The following is a 10,375-nucleotide window of genomic DNA, read 5'->3' as shown; positions in this document are numbered from 1 at the left end:
TTTTAATAAAAGTTAGACTTCCAGCATTCCAGACTGAAACCTCAAATGATGGAGAGGCAGCAAACAAACCAGTAGTGGTCTGTTTTACAGCCTGACCAGGAAAGTGGAGAGTGGCTGCAGCTGGTGGGGGTTTCCATGCCAGAGCAGAGAGTTGCCATCCATCCACTTGTCAGTTGACAGACATAAACTTAGAAGACTGAATAAAAATATTAAAATGTTCTTTCAAAATGCAGTGCTGGGGGATTAAAAAAAAAAAAAGACTTTTCAATGTTATTTCTAGTATTTTTGTTGTGGAAATTAGGACATATCTAATGCCGTACACTAACTGTGCAATTAAAGCTTATTAGTTTCAGTGTAGGATTTGATTCACATCTAGCCTTTGACTGTGTCCAGAGAGCCCATGATATGAAAAACTTGTTAGTTGTACCAGAATTTGCTCATCTGTTAAAGGAGTTGAGAAAAACACACAGAGTGATTGAATGATGGGGCATGAGTGATTGAATGTGGGACATGAAAGCTTGAATGTTACTGACCTGAGAGTTCCTGATTTCCCAGCATTGCAATACATTAAACTGCTTCCCTAATCTACAGCCTGTCTTAGTTGTTTACATTTAATTAAAGCTGCATCAATGGTAATAAGGCATTTTAGATAGAAGTTGCATGCAAGTAAAATGGATGCGAAGTCTTTATGCAAAAAATTACTTCCTCTTCTCAGATTAAAGGAAAAACTGTGGCCTGCTTTTCAAAGCTTAGACTCAATTGAGAATTAACTTAATAAATGAGAGCTTTTTTTTTCTTCAGAATATGACAAGTGACACAAATTAATGCATACATTTCAAAACTAATTTTAAAGAAAAGTACCTTTTTTTTTTTTTAACTGAAGTTGAAAATCATGTGTCTCAGTACCTGTAACTGTTAGGCTAGATAAAAATTATTTAATTAGATGTAACACTTCTGTTGTACTTTATTCTTTCATAGCCATTAGTTCTTTGCATTATGGTGCATAATGCCTCACGAAAAGGAAGTGGTGCATCTTCGTTGGACTGTATTTAACAGCTGCATTTTAAAGGTGCTTGTTTGTTTGTTTTATTCTCAAGAGTTTGAGAGTATGTAGACTGGCTTTAAAACAGACCAGTACCTGTTTGTTTGCTGTACCTCCATCATTTGAGGTTCCAGACAGATATTTGGCTTCCAGAGTATTAAAAGGAGATCACCACAGCTAAGCCATTATTTAAAGAAAATTGTCAAGGGAAATTGCTTTTTTTACTAGAATTCTGTGTATTTGTTGTCTTTAAAACATCAATTTCAGCAATATATTGTTATTACTGCAGTCAAAGCATACAAAAACAAAACAAAGCATACAACCAAGCTAGATATCACTTTCAGAGCAAAGCAAAGGTCACTTTTTTGCATTACACAAGACTATGATAGAAAATTGTCTGAAAAATGTAGAGGAATTGTGCACTGTAAGTCATACATCTGATTATAAATCTTCTTTAAAGCATTTCACTGTAAGATTGGTATGATGCAAGATTGAATGGTAAACTGTCGAAAATGCATGTAGTTAATAGGGAAGGAATGCCTGTGATGAATCTTAGGTATTTCTCATCTATTTCTAATTTTAACTGTAGAGATAGTTCTATGACTTGAATAGAGGAAAAACACCACCACCACTGCCAAAAAAAAATCTCTGCACAACATATCAATGTTTCAGTTTTTATTGAATAGTAGTTTTCTCCTGTACGGTAGAAATGATAATTTGCAGAAGTAACAGAATACTTGTAGAGAGGTGGCATCTGTTTCTTCCTGGGAATGTGCTAACTAGCCATTGTCAAAGATACAGCATGTGAGCTATGAACACATAGATTTTTGAAAGACCGAGTGTTTATAGCTCATAAGGTTTTCAGAGGAAAGTGAGAGATGTCACTCCTCATACTAAAATTTAATTTTATTTTTGTTTTGGTTTGGTTTTGCTTGTTTTAAAGAAAACTCACTGAGCACCACTTGCAAGTTCTCCACCTCCAAAATCCAAAATAAATTGAAACTGGAGCAAATTAGACCAGCAAAGATCCCTCCAGTTGGTTTCACTGGTGGAAGGAGAAATACACAGAGAAGACAAGTGCATATGTGCGTGTGTGATGATACTACAGAAAGAAGAACTAAACTCTTTAGGTCTCACCTGCTACCACATCAGATTCTTCTTGTTCTCTGTTTGCCTGCAGCAGAATTGTTTCAGGCATACATAGGCACCTTTTTGAAAGAAGGACTAAACTCTTACTTCAAGAAAATCCCAGATCCTTTTGGATTCCTTATGTTCTCCTATGACATTAAAAAAACAAAAAAAAAAGAAAGCCCTTCAGCTCTGCAACCAGCTTAATAAAAAAAAAAAGTCATTGTTCTTGCTGAAAAGGGCATTTCCTTCCTTCCAGCCTCCATCTACACCCTCGCACTAGAGTTTGTGCAGCCACTCTGCAAACTGGGAGTAGGAGTTGATTCAGCTTAAAATTAAAAAAAGGCTCTTTTTGCAGAGGATTTCATTCCCAAGTTGATTTACAGGGTGATTAGACCCTTGTCTGAGTGCACAGAACAAACCTGAGTGGCAGGAGAAAGCGAGCAGCAGATGAAGGCTATGGCAGCAGTCTGGATGGAATGCTAGATGGAATTGGTGGTGACACATTGGCTTCTCTCTTGTATACATTAGCAGAAAAGGGCCTTTTATTCATAGTGAATACAATACTGTGTGGGAAGTTAGGAGTTGGCATAATGGCATATGGGAGCATTCTCATCTTCTGAAAAGGCTCCATCACAAGCATGTGAGCAAATCTACCTCAGTGGATTAGCAATTAGCAGTAGACTAGCAATATTTCTGACTCACCCCAACCTAGAATAATTGGTGAAAACATCACCAAGAGGCACACAAGCACAGGCTAAGCACGTTCCTTAAGCCCTTTCCTAAACATACAGCACTATGTATGAGTGAGCAAGAGACAAAGCAAGCTGGTGTGATCATTCTTCAGAATTTGGGAATGTCTTGTTTTTGTGCAAGTTGTGTGCTTATATGATTGGCTAACTATTAGTATTATGATTACATTAATTGCAAATATTTTTCACTGTTCTTTTCCCAGGCTCATTTATGTATAGTTTTGCAGTGTCCTGGCAGCCCTTAGAGGTCCCTCTCTGTGGTTATTCAATGCCTGTTACATGTGTAGCCTCCTTCAGGCTCATGAAGGGGTTATATGTTCCCACCTAAAATAATTTTTTAAATTACTGGCTTTCAGTGTCTTTTCTTGGTATCATTGAGTGGAAGGAGGTGGTGGATAATTGCCATATAGTATGTTTTTTTTAAACTAACAGAGATTTCCAAGTCAGAAACCAAAGCTGTTTCTCCCAATTTAGGGTGCGTTATTGCTGCAATATCAATGAAGAATATGATGAACTGCTTCTGTGTGCTCGGTTATAAATAAAAGTAAATTGGAGACTGTTTTCTTCTTAGGTTAAAATGAGAATCGTGAAGTGCAGCTGCTGGGGATGCTGTTTGCATTGTGGCACTTTACTGTTAGCTTGTTTTCCCATAATAATGGTGCTATGTTTTGTCTCCGTAGACCCAGATTTGTACTGAGGCTGGAGAGGAGGTTGTGTAGTTTTGTCTTTTGTGGAAGCAGCTATCTTGTTGATGCTGAATTCCCATCATTTTCTTTCACGTGTGGTGAAAAAGTTGCAATTACAAGAGCATTCCAAGCGCTCACTGAAACCTGAGAGTTTAATTCTACTGCAGTGGTTTTAAGAGGGACATTCCTACTGAGAAGTTCATCTGTACAGATAAAGGTCTCCCACGTTTAGCAGTGCAATCCATAGATGTAGACCCTCCCCGGCTGCTCCATCCCACCATTCGCCACTGCTAGCAAAGATTTGGATGCAGAGTCCATAGGCAGGGCCATGTAGGCAACCACCAGCTGTCTCCTGAAGGCTGCACGCACTGGTGGCACGCATCCAGCCCAACTGGACTAGAAAGATGAGGGGACTGTCCCTCACTGGGTCCACTTCCCTGTACTGCCAGCAGCTGGGATCACTCTAGCTAGCACTCACTCACCTGCTTTGGCTGTGAGGGCAAATTGCACAAAGGTGGGTTAGGAGACACCTGAGCAATCACTAAGAGAGCCGTGGGATCCAGCTGTGTTCAGCACAAATAGATCCAGAACTCACCTTTCCATGGCCTCTGTTTTAGATAACCTGCTTTGTGTTTGCTGTGGCAGGGTAACAAGAGATCTTTTGAAGGATCGCAGTGAAACCTAGACCCTTGGCAAAGGGGCAGTTGCAAACAGCTTGAGAATAAGCTCTGATGGTGCTGTTCCTACAGCTCACATTGCAATCTCAATGCTTCTTGATTTCTAGAAAGTCTACAGAAAAATAGTATATGGACAATTCTGCCTTACCAAGAGTGCTTTGTGGTTCTCGTTTCATCTGAAACAGGAAGCTTGTGGTTTTCTGTTTGGCATGGTTGATACTTCATACTGTGGGGATAAAGGACCTGCCTCACAAGAAGAGGATAGAGAGACAGTGCTGAGGAAGGCAGTTAGAGAGTACCTTTAAACCTTGCTACATTTTGCCATCAAAAAGGAGATTAAAATGAAATAGATTTTTGAAATCAGAAGTTTAAAAAGATAAAAATAAAAAAATCAAGTGTACATAATGCCAAAAGCATAGAAGAGAGCTTCTGAGTCATCAAATCTAATCCCTGCTGTCATAGACAATTGTGTCACATAATCCTATTCATAAATTTATCATACTTTCTCTCAAAACATCTTTCTTTCAGACTAGAGAAAAATTTAGAGGTAAACAGATTCTTTCTTCTGCTGTTATTTGGGTCAGTTAAAGCCTCGTTGCAAAATGGAGGCTCTCTCTGCAGCAAGACCTTATGTCATGGGAGTAACGATTAAATTAACATGAATTTTTGAGGCCAGGAGTGATGACAGGATTGGAATTCAGATGGAATCTGAAACCAGAAGCATACAAACCTATGAAACAACAAACAAACTTTAAACGTATTTTCAAGAAAAATAAAAATATGAGCAAAATAGGAAGACAAGGTTATTGAAACAACAGGGTCGTTTCATTCAGAGCTGATCTGAACATCTTGTCCAGATTAGTTGTGGGTCATTTCCAATACCATAGTATTTATTTATTCCAGAAGAAGTTTGTGTCTACACACACTGAGTACTTGCAGAATCTTCTCTCTTGTTGCTAGCCAGCTTTTAATTCCTCACACATGGGTAAGCAGTTCTGTTTTGCAGGGCAGATGTCTTCCTTTTCTTTCCTGGTGTTTCTGTCTCTCCTGGGCTTGTGAGCTGCACCAGGACTGTCTGACAGCCAGCATCGTTGCAATCATTTATCCCACTTACTTACTAGTTCTGTGTAGACCAGCCTGTTACTTAGCCATCCTCTTTTTGGTAATTGTGACTGATCCCATCAATCCATTTGTTTCAGAGAAGGAGCTCTAGTTTCGAATACTACCATCTACTCAAATGTTTCTGCTTTCCATACAGGGTCTTAGAATATTTGCAAGTTCCAACCTCTCAAGATATGTCCCTATTAGAAAGGAGAGATATCTTGATTCTCCAATCAGTTCTCTCCCCATCTTAATAGGGAGATATTTTGATATAGTTATTTCTGACAAGACTTAAAATTTAGAAGTGGCTTCTGACAGGGAAATAAAGATGAGAGAGGACAGCATATGAAAATAGAAATAATGAGATTTGCCTGAGACACTGTTAGCTGAGAACTCCTGTGTAGATATTCTGGTGGTAAGAAAAAATAAAAATAAAACGGAGGACGGTGGGGAGAAAGTTCTTTCGCTGGAGCAGTGTGCAAGAATGTTGCTCATGCTATTCAAAGATTGCCATCCAATCTTTAAAACTTTTAACTGCAGTTCAGCTTAGAAACATGAATTGTGGCAAGTGGATCACTATTGCTGAAAATGTCAAAGCACTGAATAATTGACCTCATAACTGACCTTAGTGGCCCTCAAACAACTAACTGATGAACGTTGTGTTATGAGCAGTTTGTTCTCGGTGCTGATAATTAAACGCCAGTCCAGTATCCATTTAAAAATGCAACGTGTCTTTGCAGAGTAATTTAAACTATACCATGAATATTCTTTTACCACGACTACTGTACAAATATCTGCAGCTCTTATTCAACTTGAACACAAAGCCACACTTCTAATAATTGTTTCATCTTACTCTAAATTGAGATGTGTGACTGGATGAGTAATCTGCTGCCCAAGAGTCACCATATGGGATTGCTTCATTTCATGATTGCTGTGCTTTTTATTCTTTATAAATTTTAAAGTGGAAGGAAAGGTCATGCTTTATTAATGGCATAGCATCATTCTGCTGTGCCAAACGTGCTTGAAAGGTCTTCACCTCTAAACCTTCTTACAGAAAGGAGGAATAGAGTTGCTTTGGATATCTTTATTAGTAGGATAGTTAAAACCTTAGGAGAACAGATTTACATCTCTTTTTATTCTTTCAAGAGAGACTTTGCTTTATCTTCAATGTTCTCCAGCTTTCCCCAACAAGCTACACAATTCTGTAATTCAGAAGCCTCCTTGAGACTAGGAAGTATCAGTATTACACTTCTCTCTCACCACTGATGCCAGCAAATTGGAAAAAAAGCACATTACATTAAAAGAGCAGGTTGCCACCATTGGTGAATGCCACATACTGCAAACAAACATCTGAAAATCTGGATTTGTCCCAGTATAAATGAATTAAGAAAGGCCACATCCTTCTCTGGTTACCCACTGGAAACACAAAATGTGTAGCATCTTGAAATGCAAAAGATTTTTTACCTCATTCTTGCATGTCACCTTTCCTGCTGAGACTTTTAAGTGTTTTGGCTTTAATTTTTCTTTATTTTGGTAACTTCTGGTTTTGCCTCCTTTCCTGAGAACTGCTATTGCTTTGTCTTCCCCATTCATATTCTTTTTTCTTTCTTTTTTGCTGCATGGAGACTCTCTGCTGTACAAGTGTAAGTATTTTTTTAGCTCTGCTGTTTCTGGCCTACCTGTTTGCATTTTTGTGCTCCATTTGTCTCTGTACTGCTGTGTTAGTCTCCTGGGAGATTCTAGTGCCATCCATCTGCACTTACAGAGAGAAATAGACGGCAGTTCAGGAATGAGATTTGGTTTTACAGGAAGATTCAGGTAGCACAGTGTCTGAGTTTAAAGTATCCTTTGGCTTTGAGACCAAACCAAGCAGAGTGCTGATGAGAGCTAAGTGCCATTGTTACTGCTCAGAAACAAAATCTATTGCTTGGGTTCTATATTCAGACATCACACAGCTTGATGAAACAATGGCTTAAAAATGAGCTTGAGTGAGATTTTTCTTGACATAGCAAGTTTCAGGTGGAAGAGATGTCATGGGTTAACTCTGAGTTTGGCCAGTTCTGTTTTCTTTGTCTGATTGAATCACTTTGAGCTTTTGAATGCTCTTCTCAGCTGCTGTCACCCTTAATGCATTCTGAGAGCTGAAATTCCATGTGTAGTTTTGCAGAAAGGAGGAATGAGAGGAGACTGGTTGGGGAGCTGAGTATCAAGAGGAAGCGAGAAGTTGTTCATTAATTTGTTTTAATGTGTTCTTTTGAAAAGAAAATGACAGGAGGGTTATGGAGCATCCACGTATCTAAAAGGATTGAATATAAATGATTCTGGAGGGTGAGGGAAGAAAAATGGAAATGAGCACGTTCCTGAGCACTGAGAGTAATTTCCACTATCTATATAGTCAAAGAATGTAGAGTGTTTAAGACCATGCTGCTGCTAAAGGCACATTGTTTTCTAGCATTGGAAACAAAGCTTCAAGCATTTAAATTGTGATTTTAGTTGTTTTTAATTCCTAAGATACTGTTGTTCTTCCACATTTTGTAATATAGCGCTCAGATATTTTTGTGAGGAAGGGAGTGAGAAGAGGCAGTCTGGAGAATTGATCCGTCTAAAAAGAGAACCTGGGAGCTGAAATGTAGCATGAGACTGCCTGGCTCTAACCTGGCTTTTATTTGAGACTATGGTGAAGACTTGCTGACCCTTGTGTATGGCTAAAGGGTACTTTCATGGAGCCATCTCCAGAGAGTGCTGTGGCACGAGTGCATGCAGACTTCCACAAGGTTTTCCAAGAAACTGAAAATATGCATCTTTTTAGATGCTGTGTTAGGCAGCCTACAGCCTGCTTACAGAAAAGCAGGCAAAACAAGGAAAAACAAGATGGTATGCTCTTATAGAAAGTTACTGGAAGGTGTAGATGAATTTGAGGACAGGAGGTTGATACTACAGCTGCCGTGCTTGAAATGGGAGGCAGGAAAGCTGAGCTGTGTTTGTGGGGCAGAAGGTACTGTAAAGGCACAAGGTGTGCAACTGGCAAACCTGAGCTGCTTCCCTCAGTGATGGGAAGAGGGTGGAGATCTTTCCCTAGGAGTTCAGCCATCTCCTCTGGCAGTGATATGTGCTGTGCTGCTGTAGCATGCTGCACAGCAACTGAGATATTAAGCTGAGATTAAGTCTAATATTTTGTAGAAAGAGCACAATGGCCTATTTAAATTAATACTTTGACCCATTTTTCTCTGTGTGCAATTTAGAAAGATCACTTGGCAAGAAGCCTTTTATCTGTGCACTTCCTAAACAGGCTGAAAAACAGAAGGTTTTCCAATAAAATGTACGTAGAGCTGGTGTTCATGCTGTTAAAGCCTGTGGAAGGCATCTCTATCCCTCTGCCTTTATCCCCAGCAGCCAAGCTGCTGATGGATCATGCCAAGCTGCTGATGGACCATGCCAAGCTGGTAGGAAGTTCTAGCACTGACCAACAGACTGAGGTATGATCATCAGCTCAAGCTCTGCAGGGTCATTCAGGAGCATTTTCTTATCTGAGAAGATTAAATCATCTATGAAGACGATAAGAGGGCTGGCGCGCCTTCCCTAAAAGACTGAGGGAGCTGGACTTGTTAACCTGGAGAAGGCTGCAAGGAGACCTCATTGCAGCCTTCTAGTATTTAAAAGGGGTTTTTAAAAAGGAGGGGAATCAACTTTTTACTCAGGTAGATATTGATAGGGCAGGGAGGAGTGATTTTAAGCTCAAGGAGGGAAGGTTTAGACAGGATGTCAGGGGAAGTTCTTTACAGAAAGAGTGGTGAGATGCTGGAACAGGCTGCCCAGACAGGTTGTGGATGTTCCGTCCCTGGAGGTGTTCAAGACCAGGTTGGATTGGGACCCTGGGCAACCTGATCTATTACCAGATCTGGAGGTTGTGGCACTGCCAGTGGTAGAGGGGTTGGAACATGGTGATCCTTGGGATCCCTTCCAATCCAAGCCATTCTATGATTCTGCGATTCTAGGATCCTGTTCCTGGCTGTCAGGAATATTTTGGAGTGTTCAAGTCACTGCACAGGAACCTCAAAACTTGCAAGTTGGTGCCCTGGGCAACGCAGGGCTCTCAGCTTGTCTATGTTCATCTGAGAGCATTCTGGCCTCTGGCTGTGCAGTTACTGAGCTGTAAGAAGCTTCCTATTAGCCTTGTTCCCTGTTGTCTTCTTTGACCTTCTTGAGCTTATGATTTGCTGCATTACATTGATGTGATTTCCAGTTGCACCAGAAGAAAAAGTGGCAAGCAGGCCAAAATGCATGCAAATATATGTTAACGTGAGAAATAAGCTGCAGCTGGAAAAGTAGCTCATAGTGACTGTTAATTGCTGTCCCCTGAATGTTGAGTTACTTAAGCTCATCACTGCATGAGGTGCAAATGCCTTTGGCTATTCCGGGTTTGGATGAGAGCGGCTCATGAGCTTTCCTTGATCTAGAGAGGCACCTGCTGATTTGCACCCTTCAGAGGCCATCCAGCTGTCTAGCCCTTGGACAATGCACTGCAGTTTTGGCTGAAAAAGTTCTGTACATCTCCAGGCACTTAGTACAGAGTCATGGCATAAACTTTGCTTTTGGTTTATTGGTAGCTCGCAGAGTAGTACCTGACCCTTTGATGCAATAGCACTTTTCATTCTCATTAAAATTATGGTAAGTCTGCTCAGATAGCAACCTATTTCCTGTCTGGTCATGAAATGGTTTTAATTTTTATGCTTGTCAAATATAGACATGGAAACCAGCTCCAGCTGGTTTTCCCAGTGATGTTTGTGGCAGTAAAAGCACAGCTCTATTGCTCAGACAGTGCTATCACTGCCCACTCTGTAATCTGGCAGCCCTTTTCTGACCTTAAGAAGACCAGTAATACCTTTCCTCTTTCTAAAAATTTGTCGTAAATCTGAGCATGTGAGTAGTGACTTAATAATCCGCCTAGCTACTTCAGATGGGAATATAAATTCAGTACATGTGAGTGTA

Source organism: Meleagris gallopavo, chromosome 3 (assembly GCF_000146605.3).
Source record: "Meleagris gallopavo isolate NT-WF06-2002-E0010 breed Aviagen turkey brand Nicholas breeding stock chromosome 3, Turkey_5.1, whole genome shotgun sequence".
NCBI classification, from domain to species: domain Eukaryota; kingdom Metazoa; phylum Chordata; class Aves; order Galliformes; family Phasianidae; genus Meleagris; species Meleagris gallopavo.
The sequence above is the reverse complement of the archived record's forward strand: the minus strand, read 5'-3'. Positions refer to the sequence as shown.